The 25,792-nt window shown below is 36.0% G+C and overlaps 1 long non-coding RNA gene across 3 annotated transcripts in view; it reads left to right on the top strand.

Moving 5' to 3' along the window:
- Nucleotides 1–25,226, top strand: part of LOC133626215 (uncharacterized) — a 60,434-nt gene extending 35,208 nt beyond the window's left edge. The window contains exons 3-7 of one of the 3 annotated variants that reach the window (XR_009819368.1): nt 18,567–18,635; nt 21,018–23,661; nt 24,114–24,183; nt 24,267–24,338; nt 24,423–25,226. This is a non-coding gene — a long non-coding RNA (uncharacterized LOC133626215). The remainder of the gene's footprint in view (nt 1–18,566; nt 18,636–21,017; nt 23,662–24,113; nt 24,184–24,266; nt 24,339–24,422) is intronic. The other 2 variants (XR_009819369.1, XR_009819367.1) reach the window with 2 other exon arrangements.
- Nucleotides 25,227–25,792: the final 566 nt, after the last annotated feature.

The following is a 25,792-nucleotide window of genomic DNA, read 5'->3' as shown; positions in this document are numbered from 1 at the left end:
CTGGGGCAGCAAGGGGTCTTTTTTTATTCTCCTTGCACAGAAAGCCTTCTCAGAAACAGTTCCATTGAAATATATATTTCTTCAAAACATCTTGCTTTTTTCTCACACGGGAGAAGATACTCAGTTTTGAATCAGATGTAGTTAGCTTTGTGTACATCTACAGTTGCAGGGAAAAGCACCTAGCAGAGTGAGGAAAAAACTCTATAAAAAACTATCAAGTTCTAGTAATACTCCTAATCATATTACAAGCTTAATGCATTACGTTAATTTGTTAAATTAACACAACTGGACTTTGAGATCAAACAGAAAAGTGAAGACTGTGATCCAACAAAAGCATGTTACAAAAACACTGCTGTTCAAAACAGGTCAAGTATTTTCTTGTGCTCAAACCCTAACAAAGGGATTTTTCCTTAAGGCAGTTATCAGGTGTTTAGTCTTCCTTCTTGTTACCCTTTTTAACATGGTAACAGATCAGTTCTTCTGCTTTATTAAACACACTGCAATATGTTCTTATTCTTGCAAATACCAAAATAAGCTGGTATAAGAAAAATTGCTATTAGTAATAGTTGTTGTAGGATTGCCTTCTCTCCAGTTTGCATTTTACAGAAGATCACAAGCCTCAGAAGATTGTGTGGAAGAAATGCACTGAGACAACCTATTATGTTAATATTACAGAATACACAGCTGGGCTGTGTTTTGTTTCTACTCTGAAGACAACTCATGTCAGGTAGTGGAAACTAACTCATTTCTTTGGTGTTGAGTGATGTGGGGTTTTTTTCCAGCATCCCTCATTTAAGCACAATTTACATTTTAATACTCTGGAGAGAGACCTGCTGCTGTCAAAGGTCCACATAAGATGCAGCCATTCCATTGCATTATGGGAAAATAAGAGGCCTGGTTACAAGAAACCTCACACTTTCCCTCTCTCTCACAGCCAAGTAAACTCCATTATAATTGATGCAGTCTGCAGAAAACACTCATTAATTGGGTTTAAAGCTATACAGTTGCAGCTTCATTTAGGAAGTGCCTCCAGGCTTGCTTGAGCATTTAGTAATAAACCTAGACCACAAAGCAAAGCAAATGTTCAACTCTGCATAGCCAGGAGAGAATGGAGATCTTCTTCATACTCCTGAATCCACGTTAGCCCCTCCAGTTTTTCTCCAGCAAAGTAGGATTATAGGAGTCCAGGTATAATCATGGTTGGTTTCCTTATCCTGAAGGCAGAGCAGTATACTGTTGACAGTTACTATAATCTTGATTACAGATTTCTGTTACAATAACATCAGTAACATCAAAATCAAAAAGCCTGATTTGCTATCTCTTGTTAAAAAAACAAAAGGACATTTTCAGGCTAGGCAGATTAGCAAAACACAAGTGGCCATACAGAGCTTGGGAACAGAAAAGAAATGAATGTTGGGATGGTTCCTCTTCTGCCACAAGTGGCAGTTATAGCTAGTAGTTGTGAAGCTTTCTGCGCCAATCAGCTGCTCACTCATGCATTTAAAGTTATTTAATTCTGTAGTGATGATTTAAAGCAAATAATCCACAACCAGAATATCCACAGCATTTAACTGAATAATTAGATATGGAAGGAGTCCCAGATCAGACCTCAACTCAGTCATGAACATGATCAAAAAATCTGAACACATGCACATTGAAACATGTTAGAACATATTCCAAAATGATACCAAAGAGATGGTAACAACCACAACTAAAGCTGTTCTCGCATTCTTTGTTTTTCCTGAATCCAAACTTAAGCATGCAATAAAAAACAACCCCATGAGACAGTGGGAAAAACACGAACTGAACATACAGAAACATATCCACAAATGGGTTCCTCTTCACCTCTGTATACACTCTGTAACCCTGACTAGAGCAAGTAGAATGATGAAGGTGAAAAGTCTATAGTTCATACGAGGAGCAGCTGAAGGAACTGTTTCTGGCAATGAGTGCAGAAAAATTTACTCATTTCTCTATGGCTGAACCCTGTTATATAACAGGGAAGTGAGCACTTGTAAATGAAGCCAGGTGAGATTAACTTCTTACCTGCTGTCATGCCTTCTCTAGCTTTTTCCTTTACACATTTTTGTCTTCTGTGCAGGTAAGTTACAGGACTGTGACTTACTGAATGTTACATTATCACTTCCTTGGCTCCACAGATTCCCACAGAACTGCAGGCATTAGGTACTTCTCAAATACTATGCTTATTCCATGTGAAGCACGACCACCATCCTCCTACCGCCAGATACTCTTAACTAAATAGTGAGTAAATCCTTGAGGTTTTTAGTCTTTATATTTTTCAAATGTTAAGCAACTGATCATTTTTTCCCTGCCAGATCAGTACCAGTCCATCTCCACATAGTATATATTTTCTGATCTTGAGAGCACAAGTTCCGCTAATAAAGAAATCAGAATACTGCTTCTGTGCCATTCAAGCTGATCAGTTAACAGATTTGAAATCAATATGGGCAAATATGACCATTTCTGAAGTACTTTATTAGATATTTTGATTTCAAAGTTTCTTCTCAAAATCACCTGGTACTTACACCCAATCCCTCTGAGTGCTGTGAAGAACATTATGGCCAAGTAAGCAGGAGAAGGTATTGCAAATCCTTTGCAATTTTTTCCACCATTTCCTCTAAATTTCACGCTAGAACATAATGCAACGTAAAGACCTGAAGATAATGTCTATAACATTAAAACACTGGGCTTTTCTTTCAAAGTCTGTAACACCTCACAGGTATGAGCAATTTGGTTTGTGAGAAGCAGTTGTTACAATACTCCTAAACTCTTTCTGACTCTTCCAGTTCTTACAAACACTTCCACATACTTGGGAAATTAGAGCATAGATGATTAAGATCTAGATAAATTCTTCTTTTCTATATGTTTCAAGAACAAAGGGAAAGAACTCCTAGCCTGACAAGCCAAGCTTTTGTGACAATTGTGTTTCACACAAGCAAAATGATAAGGGTATTGGAAGGAGATAGTTCCGTGAAAAACTGTTTTCAGTAACTAAGTAAATTCTACCTTAACAGTAAAAGCATTTCCTGTAATTTATATGAAAAAACATAATAGAAATTGAAGCAGCAAAAGTTTACCCAACATTCACACATGTGCACGGCACATCTGGCTAAGTAGCACATGATAGAACACGAGCTGCAGGTGCAGAGACAGAGGTCTGTTTACAAAACAAAAAGTCATAGATGTCTACTTGTTTGAACTTTTGGGTTTTTTTGCAATAGTGGGTACACAATAGGTTGTTTTAATCACCATGACTAGCCATAGGGAGAAAGTGCAGTCACACTAAAAGGATTTCTTTAGTAATGATTCCTTTGAGATAGCAAGGAAAAAAAATGTACAGTAGGAACTGAAAATACAAGAAATCTCATTTCTGTTTGCATGACTTCTGTAACACTAAGAAGTTGAAAGATAAACTGTAACAGTTTGTCCAGTTCCCCAACATTCTCCAAGGTCATATCCGTTGTGTTTGCTGTAAGCTGAGAAAACTTAACCTCCTGAAATTCATAACTTACAAGTATAACTTTCAGTTAAAATTCTTAGGCTGCTTGACAGGAACTTTATTTAGAGCCACTAAACATTTGTATGAAGGATCCCCTCTGCCTCCTGCCAAAGCTAAAAAAGTACTGATTGTAGTAGCCACACATTGTAGTTTAAGTGAAACCTTTCTTCACTGATACTCAGAAGGGAATAAGCCCATGTAATTGCTTTCGCTTGGCTAAAGGTACATGTTTGCATTTTATTGACTATTATGATGAAGATTCCTTCCAAAATGAAAGCAGTCATAAGATGTCTTCTTTTGTGCACTCTAGCACAAGATTATGGAAGAATACAGATTATAGGAGTGTACAGGATCAGTAGTAAGCCATTTTGATGTTCATAGATCTGAAAGACTCTGCTTCAAAGACATAGCCACAAGACAGATACCAAATAAAGATAATTTGCAACAAGTAACTTGTGCAAAGATCCAAAGTTTCTAAATTAATGCAATAGCTTCAGTTTTCTTCCCTTCTTTACCTTCAGTATAAAGCGGATCCATGTCATTTTTCTATCAGAGAAATATGCATTGAATTTTAGGTACAATTTGTTTTTACATGAGAGAAGGCATACATGCATCTGTTTAGCATACTTAGAAAGTGAGATTTGTGCTATCAAGTACAAGGACTTTTCTGAAACCCCCTACCTATCCTTTTAGCAACTATTACTATTTAGTAACAGAAGTTCTGTTTAAACTTTGTTAGCGCTGTATGAATATTTTGAAAAGAATCTATCCACTTTGCCAAAGTTAGAAACAGCTCTTATATATGTGATATAGTATAAGACTCGTATACAATGAACCAGTTTAAAAGGGGGGAAAAAAAGCCTAAGTGCAATGTACAATGGCTTCATTCTTTTGTTTGCATTCCATCAGTATATATTATTTAGTGCAACTATTACAACAGTCTCCTGCTAGGAATAGCAGAGCACTTTAAACAAGTTTCACTTAGACAGCATTTCTTCTCCTTTTGAAATATATCATGAAAAAAAGACTCCCAATAACATATTGCACATATTTTGCAAGGTTCTCAAACATCAGGAACTGTTTCTGGAAAGACTCACTCCAATTTGGCAAACAATTACAGCATACATTACACTAAGGTGCATTAAATGTTTGGTTTCATGAGTGTATGGAAACATACTCATAGTTAAGTTCAATAAGCAAAACCATCAGTTATTTAAAATAAGGATAAAAAGGAAAGGAAAAATGAGGGCAAGGGAAAGGACCAGTCTAAAATGCAGAGAACATTCAATAGCCAAGTGGAAACAAATGAGATATTATAACTGGGATGCAGTCACAGGACGATGTGTAACTCTGTTACAGCTTAACACCAATAGCTTCTGGTGAAATTAGTTCTGTGGGCTACTTTTACTAAAGTATAAAGAAGCATATTCAAAAGTCAATGAGCACAAAGAAAACACAGTCATGACTATTCACAATAGTGAATTCTGTACTGAATGTGTGAACGGGACACGAGTTAGGCAAAATACAAGCAGCTTCCCTTTGCCTGGGATCTTTGTAGTGACACAAGCCAAGCAATCTAAACAGAAAATGTCTGTCTGTGCTAGGACGGGAAGAAATGAAAGACCACAAAAACAAAACCTGCCTTCCTCATGGAAGGATGGTAACTTTGGACAACATATAGCAACAGAAGTTCAAAGGGCTATTTTATCTGCATTTTAAGTACAGACCCAGAGATGTTACAGTATTCCTGTCTCCATACTATTGCTTTTTGTGCCGTTAATGGCATTTAAATTATAGACCTGCTGCAGCCATGTAGTCAAAATACCACATCACCCGATGAGACTCTGTATTATAATGTCAGTGTGTCTGTTTTAACTGTTCTTTCATATACTGTACTTCTCATCAATCACCCTCTTTCTCTGCCAAAGAGTAGATACAGGAGACAAGTCTATCTTTAGACTGCACTGAAATTTCTTACTCAGATGGCTGCAATGCTTCATTCATCACATAGCCAAGACTCCTCTTTACGACCAATGAAAAAGGTATAAATAGTAGAGGCAGATAAACATTCACGGACAACTTAAATTTTAACTATGTGATATATGGTTAAAGAGTCAGAAATCAACTTTTTTAAACAAATTAACTTCTAAAGTAGATCAGCTGTGGGGAATGAGCTTTGCTTATTTGGTTTTTAAATATTAGGTATTCCTTTTTTCCATTTTCATTAAGTATTCCAGATGTACTAAATACCTGCTTCTGGGGGAAAAAAGTATTTATTAACCTATACCTGTGCACAATTATTCACAGTAACCAATATTAAACACCTTGCACTTTGATAGTGTCTTAAAAGAAAATACAATCACATCTCTAAACAATTGTTTGACAAAATCTGAGACATTTCTTTTTCCAAATTATTCTAAACGGCTCATCTGGTCATATCAAGTCACTAACAGAGTTCTAGGTACTAAATCCAGATTTTTGGCCTACATTAAATGTTTTTTTTTCCATCTCAGAAGCCCAAAGAAAGCTGTTTCAAGGTCTCAAAATTGGTCTTTGGTTGCTAAAAGCTGGTGTACTTCTTATAGCCCTCAAACAGGCAGCTCAATTTCTTCCTTAGCTAAAGAAATACTTTCATCTTAAGAATTTCATAATTTATTTCTGCAATATAAAGTATCTGCAGCTCAGTCTCAACACTCTGATCCTCAAGTTAATGTTTCAAAGTACTCACTAAGAAAAAAATTCACATGACTAAACTACAGTCAGATAATTTCATTCTATATGAGCTCATTTCTTATTTCTAATGCCATATGAAAAATACCAGTGATTTTTGCTTTAAGTCATAGCCTTAATTCAGAAGAGATAAATGTCAGCAATCTATGAAATGTTTTGGGCAAGTTCTAGACTTGTCAAGATTAACTAGGGACATAGAATATTTTCAACAGTTCAACTAAAACTTTTGAAATTGTTTCCACTGAAGAGGGGGATTACATTTATTTTCAAATGTTGAAATTATTTTTACTCTTTTCCTAAATTAAAAAGTGTTATTTTAATATATTAAGAGTGACCTAGCTACTTTCTCTTATTTTTGTCTTTCAATGTAATATCTTTTATTTCCCCAATGCACTCCACTTTAAACATCATCCAAAAATAGTTATCCAACGTCAAATCACTGTATGAAAACAAAACAAAGCTCCTCTTGGATTTTCATTCACCCCTTCACAAAAACAACTAGAGCAAAATACCCAACACACTACAGAACTGAAGAAAGTTATGCACACATATGAAGATCTCCAATACAATTTTTTTCTAGGGTGTCAACAGTCAAAAACATACATTTATTATTTCTGACCTTTAGAACAAAAAGCCCAGAGCATCCTTTAGATATACAAGTTCTTCTCAAAGAGTAGACAAAAACATATAAAAGTAGATCTACTTTAAAGTCTTGAGCTTTATCCGTACCCTCTGTATTCCTTCTTACACATCACAAGTCTCAAGTTTGACTATATAGTTCCATGATTGTCAGGGATATGAATGATTAAATAATTCCGTCTTATACTTTGTTGTATATTTATTTTCGTATCTTCTTCCTTGTCAAATCTAAGAAAAGCATCCATTTATTATTCAATTTAGGATGTATCAAAAGGAAGTATATTTACATGCATTCTTCGGCACTTGTAATGAAAGACTAAATGCCTAAGCCAGTGCATTTTCAAGCAGATATTTATAGAGTACTGATGAAAATGAGCCTTCACAAAAAACAATGCAAAATATTTTGATTTGCTTATCAACTACATAAAATTTTTGCTCTGGGAGGTCCAGCAATCAAATAAATGTTTGATGCTGCAAAATCCTTTCTCACTCTTTATTATCTATTATGCTTGTGTCTCAGAGGTCTCCCTTTATTCAGACCTGCTTATATTTAGTCATGTTCCCAGTGATCAAATTTTCAATTTCCCAAAACAAATGAACACATGGAGATATTTTACCAAGTACTTCAGGCATGTTAGCCTGTTTCCTGTAAATAAATTCCTTGCTTTCTTCCATTTTTCAACTTGCATACAATACAGCACAACTATCTCTAATAGCTAATTTGCATATTCAAAACCAGTCATACATATTTAATAATTTTCTTGCATAGTGAAGTAGAAAGCACCTATATTCAGAGACTTGTGATGGAACTGAAGGAGGCAATAAAACAATCTGTCCACTCTGGGCTTTTCACTGTTTACCATCACTTGAATACATAGGGCTGTAGAGAAACTTGTGGCAGGGCTACTGTACCTATGATTTTTAAATACTATTGTAGATTTAATTATATGAAAAAAATCAAACAAATTGGAACAAAAGTTAAGATACCACAGTGGAGAGAGTTTCCGTATCAGTTTGTTAATTACTCTCTAGAGTGAACAAGAAATTATCTTAATCTGAGAACTACTTTGCTGAGCTCATCCAGAGACCTCTTTTTAAGTTGCAAATTTTGACACACATTTTTAGTCATGAACCTGGAAGTTAAAACACTATCAGATGTATGTACTTAACGAAAATTGATTTGAAAGAAATATGGAAGGAATGAGGACTATACTTCAACAGGAAAGAACAAAAACCAACACCAAGCCCCAAAAGGCTTTACAAACCCATACAAACGTCTATGCTTGCATTCTGATCTTGGAAACAACAACAAAAAAAGCGCTTCTATTGCCTGATATAGGATAAGCTTCCTGATTCATTTTTTTTTCCAAGCATAAGAAAGCCAGGAAGCAATGTGAATATATTATGGTGAAAAAGTCAAACCTAAATAGAATCACTTCAAGTGAATACCGGTGACATGTTTAAAAGGAAATTATAGAAGCAGCACACTGAGTTATCCTCAGTTTATACAATGCAATCTACGTCGCCACAGTTCACAATAGAAGAATAGTTCCTGAGGTCCTTATTTCCTTTTTATTTCTTTCTTTCTTGCGGTGCATTTTTGCAAAAAAAACTTGAGTTTTCATAAGCATGCTTCCAGATGGATTCTAAGGATGTTACCAACTAGTATACCCCCATAAACTCTTCCTCCCCCAGGAAGGGATAAACACAGAACAGTATTGCAGAGATGGAACAATCAGCACAGAAGGTGAATCACAGAAACACACAATCAGAAACAGAAGCTCTACCAGACCTGTATTAGGCAGCACCCATCTCATTCATAACAGCTCTTCAACTGCATCTCATCATAAGATATTGCACAGCACACGTCTCAGGACAGGCACATTTGCCATGTTTCTGCACTGTCTCATTTTAGATAAGCAATATTTGTTCTTCATGGTCTCAAATTAACAAATTAATAAAATCAAATGAAAGCCACTAAGATTCACACTATAGTGCTTTTTGCAATTAATTTTTCCCAAGCATTCCAAAAGGAATTTAAAGGAGAGGAGAAACTAGATTTTCAATGACTTGATCTTCTGATTAAGCAAACATCAGCATAAAGTTTTAGTAATAAAGCAATCTAGTAACATAATCAAGCAGGTGAAAATGGAAAAGAAAGATCAAGACATATAGTAAACTCCTTCAGAAGTCAATTAGAAAGGCAAAACCCTTCTTACAAAATCCCCATCTAAACAAGAAAAATCTTCCTTTAATACAGACTCTAGTCATCATTCTCAAGAGTAGAAGAAAACTGAATAGCACTTTAAGGTTCAACTTTGCAAATAAACAAGACTTAAGGCTTCCATATATTCCATGAAGGTGGATCATAATATTATCAAAGCTTTTTTTTTAAAAAAAAAACCACAGGCAAAAACTTCCTCAAAGGTTATAGGCTGCTTTCACAAACAATTCTCCATATTAATAATATTTAAACACATCTCTCTGAGCTGTTCCTCATCGCTTTACATCCAGAAAAGAACTTTAAGATACACTTAGCCTTCTGTTTTCATCTGGCCCATCTGACAGCTTGTTGTCAGAGTAATAAATAGAAATAAACTCTGCAGTTTAGTACATGTGACTTATTTTCTTTTATCTTCTCAGGGTTGCTTTAAGTGTGGCTTAGCTAAAAGCTAATTTAAATTCTAAAAATTCTTCTCAGATCCTCAAATTCATACGATAACATTTTCGGCTCTAAAAGTCATATGTAGAAGTACTGAATTCATACATTAGAAGTCTAGAATTAGCACTTTAATCTAAATCCTTTGATAATGGAAACAGACTTTGTGGCTCTGGTTTACCTGCTAAACCTCTTCCTGGAGAACTGTCTGGCTGGAGAAAACACATCCTGTGTACAGACTTCTCGGCTCTACTGTGTCACACATCAGCCAGGAGCTGTCACTTTAGCAGAAGGAACAATATTGAGCTAAGGCTAAGAAAAGAGCAGAACATACAGTAAAGAATATATTGATCTCTTAGTTAAGGACAAGAATAGTTAGTCAGAACCTATACTCATTACATGCATTTCCTAATTGGAGGAAAGGGAGAAGGAGCCCTGAAGATTGGTTAGAGCAACCAAACAATTGAAGTTATAGAAACAATAAATGTTGCACTTATCTTCCAAGCATCTATACCTAAAATATCCATGGAGATTTATATCTAGGCAGCTACATATATTGCTTAAAGAGCTATGCACATAAAAGGACTTTCAGAAGTCAGTAGGTTGAAGAGAGTGCTCCTAAATTAGGTGGAGGAATAAAGAGTCAGAGGCATAGAACTGTAGCCCTGAAATTTGGATTTAACACGGCTGTCAGAGCGACATGGCCAGGAACTGTTTCCTGATGTTTGGCACTAAAAAAAAACCCCACTCTTCCAGCAGACAATGGAACAAACAATTTTACTGCTGCCCTCTCTAGGAATATCAACAGGATTCTGAACCCAAATCTCACCTCTACCTAACACTGGATATTCTGATTGAGAGAAGCTCTCAAATGCCTCCTCAATAAGCTTTCACAATTTGCAAAGAGCCATTAAATATTCAGTTAGCAATGGAAAATACGCTATGGCTTCACAATTGAGACAGCAACTTCCCTTGTCTTTAGGATTTGCTCCAATGACTACTCATAGGAGCAGAAAGCACAGGGAAGGGAACTGTGTGCTCCTTCAGGCTGTTGCACAACACTTGCGCAATAGGGCACTTCAGCAGAGGATGCCAAAGCAACAAGGAATTCATCTGGCAGACATATTGATGGTCAGGGACTTTGAGCATCCCCATAGTGAGACAAGCACTGAACTATATTTTGAATTTAAGCACTATGTGCTAGTTAAGCACTCAAGCTATCTGTGGAACACAAGTAAAATAAAGCAGCTTGATCAGGTTTCCACTAGGCTAATTTTGTAATGTTTGTTTTAGATTCCTACTGAAAACTACTTTTATAGGCCATATACAATTGGAAATTCTTTCTTACAGAAGCAAATGGCTTTCCAGGTCCCTGGATTCTATAAAAAAGATGCATTTACATTTGTGAAAGGATTTGTTTGCACATTAGTTTCAGCAGTACTTTCTCTTATTTTAGTTATACTATTACATCCTTTGAATTTTCGGTAAAGAAAGGTCTCTATAGAGATATCATCTGGATGGTGAAAGCTGGAGGCTACTGAACTGTTTCATAGGTACTGCTTGACTCTGCTGGTTGACATTCTGTGCATGTGCAAGGCAGCTTGATGTTGATATTTCGAGTTGATTGGCAGCAAAACACTTTAAGATAAAAGAATTTTGAAATTCCTTAAACTTAAGTCTTGGCAAGTGAAGAACTGAATGGCAAATACCACAGAAGCTGAGCATTAAAGACATTCCATGTCACATAAGATATCAAAAGAAAAAAAAAAGATAGGACCATTGACATCAGAGACCAGTTTAACTCAAGCATGCAGGATAAGGCATTTGTTACATAACAACAACTTCAGATGGCATTTTTAAATCCTGCCATCTTTTCACCGAAGAACAGAAGATTAGACTTCTACAGACTTCGAGAGACAGGGAGTAGAGCCAGCAGCAATATTTAGCAAAGACTGACTGATTTCTGGCACCATCTAGCTTCTCTGCATCAGGAATCTGGCAGCCTGGTAGATGCTTTTCAAAGACACTGATTGAATAGTTGATACTAGTGCTACACAAAGGCTCAAAACAGCACAAGAATGAGAAAGAGTAAGTCCTAAGCCCTAGGACTACATTATATTTTTTTCTCTTTTTAAAAAAGAAAAATAGTGGGGGGGAAAGAAATCCTGGGCAGAATGCCAAAACAAAGAGAATGCAGACCCTGTTCATCAATCTGCTTCTGACTACATCTCTGACAAACATCTGTGATCTATATCAAACATGTTAGGCACAAAAAAGCCATAACACAAGAAAGATTTAATTCTTAATATTTATGAGACAATATAATCTGATAAATTCAGATTTTTTTTCTACCAATAGAATTGTTCATATTCCCACTCAGAATTGTGAAACCCCAATAATTTTTTCTAATCATAAAAATAATGAATTTATAATCAGTCACTACACTTCCAAGGAGTTTTTAACTGTAGAAACTCCAACACACCACCAGATCTGTATGGAAAACTGCTGACTGTTTGAGAAAAGCAGTCATGGGGATTTTTTTGCTGCATAATGGAATCAATTTAGGAGGTGTACAGGCTCTGAATGGTTATGCACGGTTTTACAGAAACTTATTTACTCATCAGCATAAAGACATATACAGACCTACATCTTGGGAAACTAGAAAGGAAGATAAATAAGTTTGGTTTCTATCCTCAGTAGAGGAAAGGATGGGGAAAGAGGAAAAAAACAATCTTACTAGACTACATGAGGCAAGGATGCATACTCCCTCCATTTCAGAATCCTTTTTCAATTTGCACAGTGAAACTTTCTTTCTGCTTGTTTGAAGTTACCTGGAATGTGCTTTAGGAGCTAATCCCTTTGCATTTGGTTTACTTGGCACAGGCAAATCAAAGTAAAGATTTTCAAGTGCATAATCAATTGACTTATTTACTTGGTCTTTTCACCTATATATGCACAGCTACTGAAACAGAAAACTAGCTACTTTTACATACAACTAATATGTAGAAGTCTCTTAATAGAAAGAATAAAACATAGTGATATTTCTCTGTCTTGCTCAGTGTCTTGGCTTAACATGCTTAGTCTTTAGACACTTTCTCAGCAAAGAGGTCTAAGGTTATTCCACTGCAGATTCACTCATGATCAGTCCTTGTGTTTTGTTACTTCCTCCAATAACTGAAGTGCAAATGCAAGGGAGATATATTTGCCTTTTTGTTTTAATTGTATTCCAAAGGTTTTGCTTTTAGGAGTCTTACATTCTATTTTCCTTAGACATCCAGGTTTTTTAGACAACATATTTTCCACTTCTTCTGATTACACAAGATTATGAAGGACCACATATTTTTCCCAGCATAAGGACAACTGATGTCTGAACATTAGCCAGTCAATATTTGGTATGGCATGAATAACAGTATTCAAGCAGGAACAAATTTTAAGATTTAGATCTGAGTTCATACTAACCCAATCTGAACTTCAGGCAGAAGTCCAAACTGAAGTTTGAAACTACTCTTAAACTGACCACTTAAACTGTTATTTGCAAAGAGATTAAGGTAATTCAAGAGATCAAAATGAAAAGCAAGTAAAACAAAATCAGTTAATAAGAACAAACTAGAGAACATGGAAAGGAAAACTGAGACATCTGTAAACAGTCTAAAATTAGGATGTCTGTTAATGGACTTATATTCAGTTGTATGGTATTCAACTGTAATCACTACAAAGTGCAAGCGTCTACATAGTCTGGATGAACCACAGAGTACTAAACTAAAGAATCAACAGTTGCATAATGTTCATTAGAAAGACACGTGACATTGATTTAACACATTTCTGTGACTCTTACATTCTGATTGCACTTAGTGATACACAAAAGAAAGTATTGGGATTTTTAGTAGAAATTCCACCCAGTATCAAAGAAAGGGAAATTTTAAAATACCTTTTTCCTTTTGAAATTCCCTGCATGCAGTTTCAGGGTAACACTGTTTTGAAAAGTCTAGTAGGTAGTAAAGTAGTAAAGAACTTTCACTAAGACTTTCTCCCTTCTTTTTTCCTACTAGATTTTTATGCACACCTATCCTGAAGCACAGTGACTTAACATGTGTGTAAACACACATGCACACACAAGCTCTTGGCTGCTTTATCATGCTGATTTGTTTTAGTAGCTGTATGCCCAATCTGAAATTTTCTGCCTCATATCTCCAGGTCAAATGCTATCATGGGTTTAACAGAAGATGTTACGGCATTGTTCATGTCTTCCAGAAGGCAGATATGCTGTTTTCTTCCATATTAAGTTAGATTTTCTGGCATGCAACACCTCCCTCTCCAAAAGAAGTCAGATATGATCTTCCTCTCCTGCATTTGTATGTATCAATAAAATTTGTCAATCTAGCTAAAAAACAACAACAAATGGAAAAACCTGCACCCAGCAAGTACTGGGATTATGTGAGTATTTTCACCAGACATACTATGCAAGTAAATCTAATATAATCATAAACACCTGAATAAGATTCTGATCCCAGCCTTTAGGTAACCAAAATAGGTGGTTGAGAGAAGGCAAGGAATAAAGGAGAGGGGAAAAACTTTAGAAGTATTACAGGAATGAGGTAGCACTACTTATTTTTGGTATTCAGGAGGAGTTTGTCATGACTACAGTAGCCCACTCCCTTTTTGCACTGAATAATTCCCAGTGTTTCTGCATCATCATAACTCAGATGCAAGATTAGAAAATTAAGTCTTCAATATGTGTAAGTGTGGGTTAAGAAAAGGAAGGGGAAAACAAGAAATACCAATAATCTTTGCCTCCCTTTTGCCCTCACATTACTGGACAATACTTCTTCCTTGAAATAGTTGAGTAATTCACTGCCACTGCAATGAAAGAAGGAGAAACCTAAATACAGACAACTGATTTGTATGTGCATAATATTTTGTAATAATTATAAATAAAAATATTATTTTTATTTCTCAAATGGGAGGTAAATGACAGAGAAAAAAGGTGATCAGGATTTGTCACTGTTGTTGCCTTGTTAAATGAATTTCATATATCTGAGAATAATCTAGATATCAGAAATCTTCATAATAATCTAGATCTCACATCTTCAGTTTCCGCCCTAAGAGAAGTGGGGCAAATTGCTAAGATTTTTAGCTGCTCTTTACTCTTCTTCACTTCACTTACATTAGTAGTGTTGTGAACAGCACATGACAATAATACTGACCTCTTATGCAAGGCATTCAGACTAGATCTTCATACGTCAATTATGCACGATCCACACTCCACAGCAAGAAAAAATGAGTTCCAGAAACATGGCCAGGTTGTGTCCTTTTTTTTGGGGGGGTGGGGGGGGGTGTATTATACTCTTCCTTCCATGCTATTCACTAGTTTATTTCTTCCTCAGTCCCACATCCTGTCTCCAACAGCCTTAAAGGACAGTATTTGGAACTTTAAACCCCTTTCAATCAATGGTATGAGGTCAGTCATAAAATCTGTGGGACCAGCAAGACTAGAAGATATTTATCCCAAGTCCAAGTGCAGTGCCCTATTCAGACAGCTATGCTGCCTGCTAGTTATCAGGTTGAATTGAAAACAAAAGTTACATTAAAAGACAGCCGGGTCATTATTTCTCCCTTCTGCCTACCTCCTCAAGTGCCTGAGGTCATTTTCCACAATAAAAATGAAAGCCATTCCTGGAAGTGTTTTTGTGCTGAACAGCAGTGGTTAATTTCTTGCAACTAATTAGTTATTCAAGTGAAAGTATAATGATCCTCCAAGATGATTGAAAGTGCTTCAACTGAGTTTCCTGCTAACAGCATACTTCTAAAAAAGATGCAATAAATCAGCAGGGTTATGGAAATCTTTAAACAAAGCAAGTCTACAACAGGAACCCATTAAAGATATAGTCATGTAATATTTATGTACCTAGCTGACTTATGCTTTTAACCTAGCACTTTCAGCTATAGCTTTTTAGCACCTGGGTCATAGTCACTAAGAATGAAATTTACCCTATCTGCTAAAAGCCAGCATAATGTCTCTGCCCTAGGTGCTCAGAGTATAGAGCTACCATAGGACTTAAATGATGGAGGCTTCCCACTGAATGGGATTTCGTCTAGATTTTTCTGAAGAAAAATGCAATGAAAAAGCCTTTAAGTAGCACAGAAGTTTTAAGTATGAGCCTCAAACCTTCATTACACTTAGCAAGAAAGTCAGCACATACCTAAACAAGAAAGGTTTTATAATTCCAAGGAAGTACTGACACAGAAACAAAATTTCTCAGAATAGCCACTTACCTAGAATCAGAGTACTATTTATTGACTGGTTACTGAGATGTTAATAGAAGATCTCTAGAGATTTTTAGAAGGCACTGGCTACATAAAATGTCATCCATTTACTCCAAAAGCTATTAATTTATTACAGATTGGTTGTTTATATGTATTGAGTATAGCAGAAAACCAACACCTGGTCTGCAGAAATATATTTTGATTATGTTTGAGCCTTCTGGATGTTACAGATGTACACATATGATCCTTTTAAATCTCTAAAAGGAAGAGATGTTTCTTTTTCTTCTATCACATTAAACTGTGTCTGCATTCCTTTTTAAAACAAAATGACACATGAAGCAAAAGGAATCGGTTTAATCCCCACTTACTCCGGCTATACGTGCATTCCCTCATCCCATTCACTCATTTACTTCATTACTAGTATTCCAATCAGTCTTTCCACAATTTTAAGGAGACAGAATTTGAATATACAAACCAGTTTCAGTCAAAGTCCCAAATATTATTTCCTGGGCTATATTTCCTTACTGCAGCAGGTGGCTACAAAATGAAAAACCTCACTGCTGTAAGGCTGAAAAAAGGAAACTTCAAGGAAGGGATGTAGCGACTGGGACTCAGAGATGGGAGGAAGCAAGAGGGTTATAAGAAATTAACAGAAGACAGGGATTGAGGAACAGGAAAGGAAACCAATCATCACTCCAACTTCCCAATAAAATCATCTTTGCTTTCACCATAGGGTTTTGGGCCAATGACCACTTTCAACTGACACTTTCTGTTGGAAAAATAAGTTAGGAGTCCAGCTTTTTTTTTTTTTTCAATAGAAAGTTTAAAGTGGCCACTGGAGCACAAAAAAGCTTTTCAGAGGGCTGCTGAGCTCAAGATAGACAAGGAAGATGATGTTGAGAGTGCTGCAAAACTACGGGCAAATTAAAAAAATAAGGGTGCAGAATTTTTTTACTACAGTATTTTCATAACAGTTCTTGCAGCCTTGTTTGTATTTATTGTAGGCTATTTTATACTTAAAAATATCTTTACCAGGGCAGAAAATAAGCAGTTTGTGTGTGTTGGTCTACTTAAAAAAAAACCAAACAGAAAACAGTAAGTGAAAAAGACATTCACCCTCTGAATATACAGGATTAAGCTTGGCGTTTGTGCAGTATATCATTGGATCCCATACAATTAATTGTACTGCAGTGAGTTTTGCTATGCTAAATATTTAAACTGTGTGCCCAGTCCTTCAAAGTCTGAGCTTATTCTGTGTTCCGTGTGTTCAGAGCTTTGTAGGGTTGAATCAATAGTGTATTTGTTTTGAATGGTTGTTCCTAGATAACAGAAACAAAAATCCAAAACTTGTTTATACCATTTGACATGCCTAAAAGCTTAACTCGAGATGCTAAAAAACAACAAGAAAGCAGAAAAATGTAATCCTAAAGAATGGCCTCTGCTGTTGAAAATAAGAATTTATAACATCAAAAGGCAAAAAGAATGTTTTGCCAACTCTGGACCAAAAAGCTCTCTTGTTTTTCAACTGGAGCAATGACTACCACAAAAAGATTTCAAGGAATTTCCTCTTCTCCCTGAACACAGCCATAAGCTCTTCTAGTACCCAGACTGCACGTCGTAGTGAGTGCAAGATGGCATGTCTTGTGGGTCCTAAGCAGTAGCCTTTATTTATCAGAGCATACGGAACATGATAGACAGTCAAAATTAAGCAAATCAGCAAATTCCACCCAATCCTTTGTTCCCATCTGAATAGTACCTTTACCTCTAATAGACTTTACATCAGCTGTTTAGCAACTACCTCTCTGCTACTTTCCTAACTTGTACTGATATCTTAAGGACAAGATTTCACCAACATTTACACATAGATACCCCCTGGAGTGTTCAACATTTGTGGTCTAACTTCTACGAAGTATGGTAGATATTTTTAGAAAGAAAGATGAAACAATCTCTCATCTGTTTCAAATTACACATGAAAAATATTGAGTATGTTAGCAGCAAATAGGTTTCCATGCAGAAATTTCACAAGGGAAAAAATGCAAGCATGCTAAAATACAATTAAAGCAAAAGAAGTAATGTAAACAATATCTCTAGGTTTTCATAACTGCAGTTCTAACTGAATGTATTTGAAAAAACCCATACTTTTTCATATCTACATGCTACCTAGATAGATTCTGATACGTAATCTGGAAGCAGACAGAACTCAAAGAGATGCCCCTTTTCCAGTGGAGATGTGATTTCCTCTCAAAGTGCCTGGGGCAGTGTGCCTCAAATGCTAACAGCTTGAGTTGTGTGCAATAGCCCTATATTGTTTATATAGCACTTCACATGTTCAAAGCACAATGAGATATCAGCCATCACTACAGTTTTATGAGGCTATAAGTATTACCCACTAAACATTAGGGTTCAAATGACTTGCTCTTGATCAAAAGAAGCTTTGTGCAGCAGTACCATTATTATCTGAATTTGGTAATTCTCACAGTCTATTTCTATGGTGATTCAGAAAAGGGGGTGGGGTATTAAAGCCAGTTGCTACTGTGCTCTGGCACTGAGATACAGACACATGGAGAATCACTAAGCTAACTTGCACTCAAATAGCACCTTTTCTTGTAACTGCTGAAAAAAAACATTTATAAGTCTAAAGGACAAATTAAAGTGTTTTAAAATCCTACAAGCATGTTTTGCTGAATGTGTGTTTCATTTAGTCACTGTAAAGAACCTAAAAGACAATATGCAAACTGTACTGAAATATTCCAGAAATCCCAAGGTGAATTCCCATTCATTCTGAAGCAGTCTGGTTTTTTTCGAAACCAAGGGGATCAGTAGGTAAGTAAAAAGTAATTAGTCCACTTTCTGCAGGTGAACGAAGGGTTAAAAATCACCAATGAATCCACAAGCTTAGTGTATATGATAACCAAATAAATATTTGACATAAATGCTAAACATGATGGAACCTGAGTATTCTTCTTTTAATAGCTGGAAATACTTCACACAAGAATACTAACACTGAGACCCAAGACATAACAAAAGTATTATTCTCTGCCCTTCCAGACACACAATAGTGTATGATAGGATGGGTGCTTTCTCACATCTTACATTAAATTGCATGCAGTCTTGCTTTCCACACATATTCTGATTGCAGTTTCAGTTATTGGCCTTAGAATCTTGCCTGCAGGATTACACGGGAAAGAGAACATAACGACACTATAGTGTAGACCACTGTAGCAATCAAGACTCAAATAAGGAAAGCATGCTTGTTTAAGACTATCAAAGAGAGGAAGTGGGTAAGAAATTCCCCTACAAAGGCAGTAAAATGAGTAGAGAATTACTAACAGAACCTCTGGTGTTTTAGCAGACTTGATCGTGTTGCTCTTGGTATTTACCTACTTCTGTCAAACAACTTGTATTTGACATGTTTGAGGTACAGGTCACAAAGAACTCTATGCCAACCTGTATTTGCAGTTTCTACTATTTTGATGTACAGTGCTTCAAAAGTTAGATGACTAAAATATTTTCTAAAATATTAAAGTTAAAGCATAATATCAGTAGGTGATCATTACTTCATGGATACTAATGTAAAAAGCAGTTACCATACTCCATCTACTGATCCAAAGAACAGATGTTTGCATATGATTTATGGACACTGAAATATGTACATATCTTCCATAAATAGTAATGTGTTCCAGTAACAAAGAGTGGAGAATTGTCATCCAAAAGGCTGGGAAACTGCAGGCAGTATTAGAATTTATTTTCTAATTTCTTGGCTATAAATAAAAGCTTAAAGGTCCAGTGTTGCAGTACTGTATGACAGAACCATAGAATGGTATGGGTTTGAAATGTTCTTACAATTTCAAACAGGACTGAGAATGTGAAGTAATAAATTGCAGAGTCAGGTTTAATAGGGTCAGATATAAAAGTCTGGCTAGAATATGTGAATGCAACTATGATTTGTTAGAGTAACAATTAATATTGACTGAGTTCCAATAAGTCTAAAGCAGTAAGTAAAAAGCCAGTATTGCATTAAAATTTGTTTTGAAGGTATCTAACAAAAATGTATCAAAATATTAATCAGGTAAAACTCTAATACATAAAGCATAGTTTTGAACTCCGTGAATAAATCTGAAAGTGCAATCACCTCATAGCCCATGTTGAAGACACGTAATATTATCTGATGGGTTTAATTTCCAGAGCACAGTCAGGTTCTGCACAGCAGACTTACTCAAAAACCACAGTCCAAGGCTACAAACACATCAACTACCAAACCTGGAGATGTCCTGGTTCCTGGGCCAGTAGAACTCTGATAGGACTCAGAGAACTGCACATTGCTCTGTGATGGCTTTGAATGTCAAAACAGTTTTGATTTAGTTTTATGGTCTTGTGGTTATCATTTTGCCTCAAAAAGTGTTCTCTGGTGTGCGAAGGTATTTTCCCCAATCATATTTCATGGGCAAGAACCAGGATGATTCCCCATAACTTTATATTCTTCATACCACAATGTACAAAAAAGCAGCCTTGTAGAATGCAAAATTTAAGACAATCAAAGTTTTCCCTCCTGTCTAAGCTGGCATGCACTAGTGCTTCAGGATGTTACGCAGCTGCTGCTTTTCTCCAGAGATGGCTGTTCTCCAGTAATTGGTAAAATACTCCCTCAAACATCTTTTTTTCCAGCAGAGGCTTACAAAGATGTTTCCATAGATTGAAGGCAGCATGAAAACATTGTGATTGTCTAGCTGGATTTCATGAAAAACATTGGCCTTAGAATTACTGCATTAGTAATTAGGAGCCTATGCTATATTCCAACACATTGCAGAAACCACTGCAGTTAGTGTTTGTAGAATACAGCAAGAGTCTTAGATTACAATGAAGGTTATTGGACTCTGTTCTCGCAGTTTAAGACCACAGAAGAAACAATCACTTTTCATTTTGTCAGAAAAAGGACTTCCTCTTGATAGCTGCACAGAGTTTTTCTTTCAGCATATAACTCAATGTCATCCAAGAATAAATTGAATCTCTAATAACTACAGCCAGCTGGATTTAATTCCTTTTAGTGGAAGCACAGCAGTGTCAATACTTACTGAGATTTAGTATTACTGTTAATTTATTGCAGGTAAAATGTCAATATAACTCGAAAATTTGTCATTTGAGAAAGGCTTAATAAAAATGGTGATAAGAACTGATAACTGATCATTCTACTTCACTTTTTTCCAGATGAGCATCCAGGTGCCAGCTGGTGTAAATGCAGACGCCACTGACGTCAATGGAGCTGTGTCAGTTTACACTAGCTGAAAATCTGATCCCAAGTGTGTTAGTGCCATTTTTAGACACTGCCACTGGAATTCACTTTTGCAACAATTAAAAATACATCCACTCACTGCATTTCTTCCTGTCCCCAAGGGTATAACTGGAAGCCTGATGACAGATTGTGGGAGAGGGCAAGTGGGAGGTGGAAGTAGTCAACAACTGTATACATGAGATAACTTTGCAATATGTGTATTAACACTGTTGTTCTATTGTCTTCCTTCCATACAAATGAGCCTTCAAAAAAGCCCTAACTCCACCTTCCAGTAACAATTCAATGACAGCAAAAGATTATTTGAGCCATACAGAGTTATCTACTATATAAATACATTAACACACTATTTTAATCAGTGCATGAATCTGAATAGACTGTTTCAATGCATTCTTAGGAAAATTACCTAAAAATCATAAGAAAAACTCCCCAAATCCATGATCTGCATATTTACCTAAGTATCTGTTCCTAAGCAATATCACTGCTGTACAGGCAGTAAATATTTTAAAAGTACTAAAACAGTTGTTTGAAGTAGCCTACAAGCCAGACCTGGTCTGACATCTATCATTTATATTTCATCAAACATTTGTGTGGAAAAGGGAGAAGGAAGAAAAAAAAAAAAGAGGTGGGGCAATAAGCAGGGCAGAGTAGTACTTCATGGCTCCAGCCACCATTTCTGACTAGGGGGAAAGAGGTTTTATTACTGTTTTACATAAAGCAGCTGTTAAACATGAATATACTGTATAACAGTTGCCAGCATCAACCGGTACAACGAAGGTGAACATTAATCTTTTGATTCAAGATAAAGGTCAAAAGGGAAAAGCTAACTAATTACAGCTGAAGATACAGTTCAAATAGCATTGAAGTAATTGTTTGTGCAGCATGGCACCCATATCTTCAATTTAGGTCAGGCCATCAAGAGAAGGAAAAGGACTGAAGACTGAAGATGAGATGCTCTACTTCACACAGTTGCCCTCTGGAAGGACTGGCAAAGGCAGTCACTTAAATTAACTACAGGTCATCAGGCAAGATATCTAATCTATTCCTAGGACAGGCAGATCTAGCAGTCCAAATCCCTATGGCCTTTACAACAACACAATGAACTACTTCCTCATGTACCTCTGTCAATTCACATTAGGGTTCATTTTTTTTAAAGCGATATTTCATGTACACCATGACCCTATTGCTCATAGCAAGGAAAGTGCTTTGGTTTATTTATGACCTACGAACCTTTAATAAAAACAACATATATCCAATCTGAATGTTCACATAACCCTGCAGATCTGAAATAAAATTTAAAATAAAGTTGGCATTTGCAACAGCTAGCTGAGACCAGTAAGGGATTTTGTAAAAAAATGAAAACCAGATGAGAAGATGAAAGCATTTTTACCCTGTATAACCTGCACACATCAGGAATCAGGGCTGGAGCTCAGGAGTACTTTTTTGTGTTTTTTGTACTTACAAGTTTCAGCCTGTTTGAACAGAGGTTAGGTAACCAAGGAAATACTGAGGTTTTTCCATTATAAGAGGTAGAGAGGGGATAATAACCCGAGAAAGCAATTCCTTCTACGATACAATCCACCCAGCTGCAAGCTTCACATAGATCCTCTCCTTCCCCTCCTAGATGCCAGATATCAGTCAGGCACAACTCCATAGTGAAATATGAAGTGACAGAAGAAAGTATGGAATAAGAGCATAGGAATAAGTACTGAAAAGAAAAGGCTTACAGAAAGGAAGTTTACAATAGGTCAAATGTTAAATATGAGCCACCATAAAGTCTACTCATTCAGCTAGGGGAAAAAAAAAAAAAGATGAACAGATGTAGAAAAGACTACTAAATTGGAGAGCCTTATTCTCTCGTCACTTGTGATGGTATAAGGAACCCCTTTTCATCCATAGAATTGAACTGTAGAAAAGCCTGCACAAATAAATAAAGGAAAAAATAAATAAATCAAACCTCAGGGTTAAAGTATTGGCAGCAAATATCTCATGTCCTTCATCAGAAAAAAAAAAAAAAGGTTGACTGCCACATTTCATTAGAATTCAGAAATACTCATAATCACAGTGGCCTTCCTAATCTACCATAAAAGGAGTAAATTAGTTGATTCTATTCTTTTGTAATTATCCAGTAGGCAATATTAACGATTCTCTGCCCTTTAGAGATATTTGATAGAAAATACAGTTAAATGTAGCAATAAATTCTTCTACATGCAGAGCAAGAAGTTGAAAGAAACAGCTAGAACAAAGTCCTGGTCATGGTGTTTGTTTACAAAAAAGATACACAGTTTACTTATAATCTGCAGTCTTTTGGTGCTGCTTCCCTTTACATATGTACAAACGGGATTTAAAAACCCACAACTTTTGTAAAGTTTTAAATTATCAGGTATGGATGAGAAGGAATATAAGACATCTTTTACCAGAGGACAAGGTAAACAATTCATAGAAGTCTATGAATCAGTCATGTAGCTTCAGTGCAGCAAGCTAAGAGTGGACCGACCAAAAAAGAATACAGACTGAGCTGCAAGACCACCTTCTGCAGAACTCTACTCATATACAAATAAGGTAAAACTCACAGGTTACCATGTTTTGCGTTTTGATCTAACCTCTAAAAACCTTTCCCCTAAGACACGACAATTGCAATCCTGCATATATACTTTTGTTTTTATTAATGTTGAGAATTAGGACAATTGATTTGGAAAACTTAGAAGTGTTGTGCTACTGTAGAAATTCAAGTCCTCTTAAAAAAAAAAGTATAGTTTTGATCAATACTAAGCAAGTTTAAAACCGATTAAAGCATGTCAGCAGAAGAAATTTTACTAATTTGGGAAACCTATACTTGGTAGCACTGATTCATGAAACTCTTAACCCACTCTGTTGATACATGGGATCTTGTGGTTTGGTTTGCAATGAAGTTCAGTTTCATGAAATAACAGACAACATGAATGCACTTCTGATTGAATCTTCAGCCTGTATTCTTAAAGCCTGAATACATGAAATGTCTTTTCTTTTCATAGAAGTTTGGAAAACTGCCAGCTCCTTACACAAAGACTGAAATAGGATGGGCAGAGAAGTGTGTTGGTGTCGGTAAGAGAAAAATGACTGAAGTTGCATCATCTGTATGATTAAAATCACTGTGTGGATTTTGAATTTCCCCTCCCTCCTTTCAGACATTTGAGGATGCTGTCAAGACAATGGAGTTCTGTTGTAGTGGTTGCTTCAGTGAACATTCAACGCTGTCGGTGAGTTTGGAATTAAAGTGAAAACCATCGACCGTTGATTGTACCCTCCAGCTAACCATCCTCCTCCTTACTTCATGCTTTCAGGCCTTAACACTGAAGAAAGCAACCTAACCACATGATGTTTCTCTCCCACCCTACCAAGCTTTACAAAAAAAGGTCACAATCAACATTCATTGCTGTCGGTGGGTTTAACTATGTGGACAAGCTCACTGAACAATGAATGCAACTGTGGCCCCACATTTTACAGTTGCCACTGTAAAAGCTGAGGAACATCAGCTCTGAAAGGAGTAATAAGAAGCAGACACTTACAGGCTACATTTCTTCTGATCAAAATGCAGCTGGGGATATTCACTTTTTTCTTGCATGTTTTTAATTGTGTTTAACTTGGATGACTAGAAAAAAAAAAATTACTGGCTTTTTCTGGAATATTATCCTCCTGATACTCAGCGATAAAAATTCTTACCCTGTATGTATGTGGAAGTAAGTAACAGTACAGGGAACTTCATGTATACCCACTCCTAAGGACTGAATTTAAGAGGAAAGAATATTTATATTTCATTTTAACTAAGCATTGTGGAATCGTTCAAAATGTTCTACACTTGTCACAACAAATACAAGTGGGATCTAGAGTTCAAAGCTAGAGATAAAAATGTTATATAAAGAAAGATTACATAATTTTACATGAAACTGATTTTAAGCATCTAAATTAATACTATTAGACAGCAAATACTACTATATTTGCCTTTTTGGGGATATGAAGAAAGTATATCCAGAAATAATAATGGTACACTAGTTAAAGTGTAAAATTACTGTAAACTTTGGGTACCTATGTCACACTCATTATTGCTGATAGTAGTAAGAAAATAAAAATGTAAATAAAACCCACAACTTTGTCCTTATTTCCTTACAACCCTTTAGTAACCTGGTTGGATACACAGAAGGACCAGTCTACATTTTGCACATCAGTCATCTAAAGTAAGTTCAGTCTTTAGACTTAGCACAACTCATATTCTGCAGTAGGAATTGCTTTCAAAGGTCAGGTACAGCACTCATATTGTTCCTCCACATAATGAAGAAGCTCCATTAACAATACTTTAGTCTGATTAGTAACAAAATTTCCTCAGCACACCAGTTACACAAAAGTTGTCTTGCATACTGTACTTTGTTTTATCCAGTCTCATCACGTAACAACTGAACAGGATACAAACATCAAGACCATCATGGAATGATACATCTATAGTTGCTTCCCGAACTTTGTGTTAGTCTACTTAAAAGATAAAAATACATTTCAATCACAAAAGATCAGTCCTCAATCCTATATGAAACTGATACTTATAGGGAAAAAAAACCTACAAGTTCCTCAAAGACATAACCACACTAAGAAATTCATTTCTGGAATTCTTTGGACATTATTTAAAATTGATATTGGAGAAGACGATTTGTTTCATTGCAAT

This window comes from Colius striatus, chromosome 10 (assembly GCF_028858725.1).
Source record: "Colius striatus isolate bColStr4 chromosome 10, bColStr4.1.hap1, whole genome shotgun sequence".
NCBI classification, from domain to species: Eukaryota; Metazoa; Chordata; class Aves; order Coliiformes; family Coliidae; genus Colius; species Colius striatus.
Note: the sequence above shows the minus strand (reverse complement) of the source record. Positions and strands in the feature narration are given on the sequence as shown.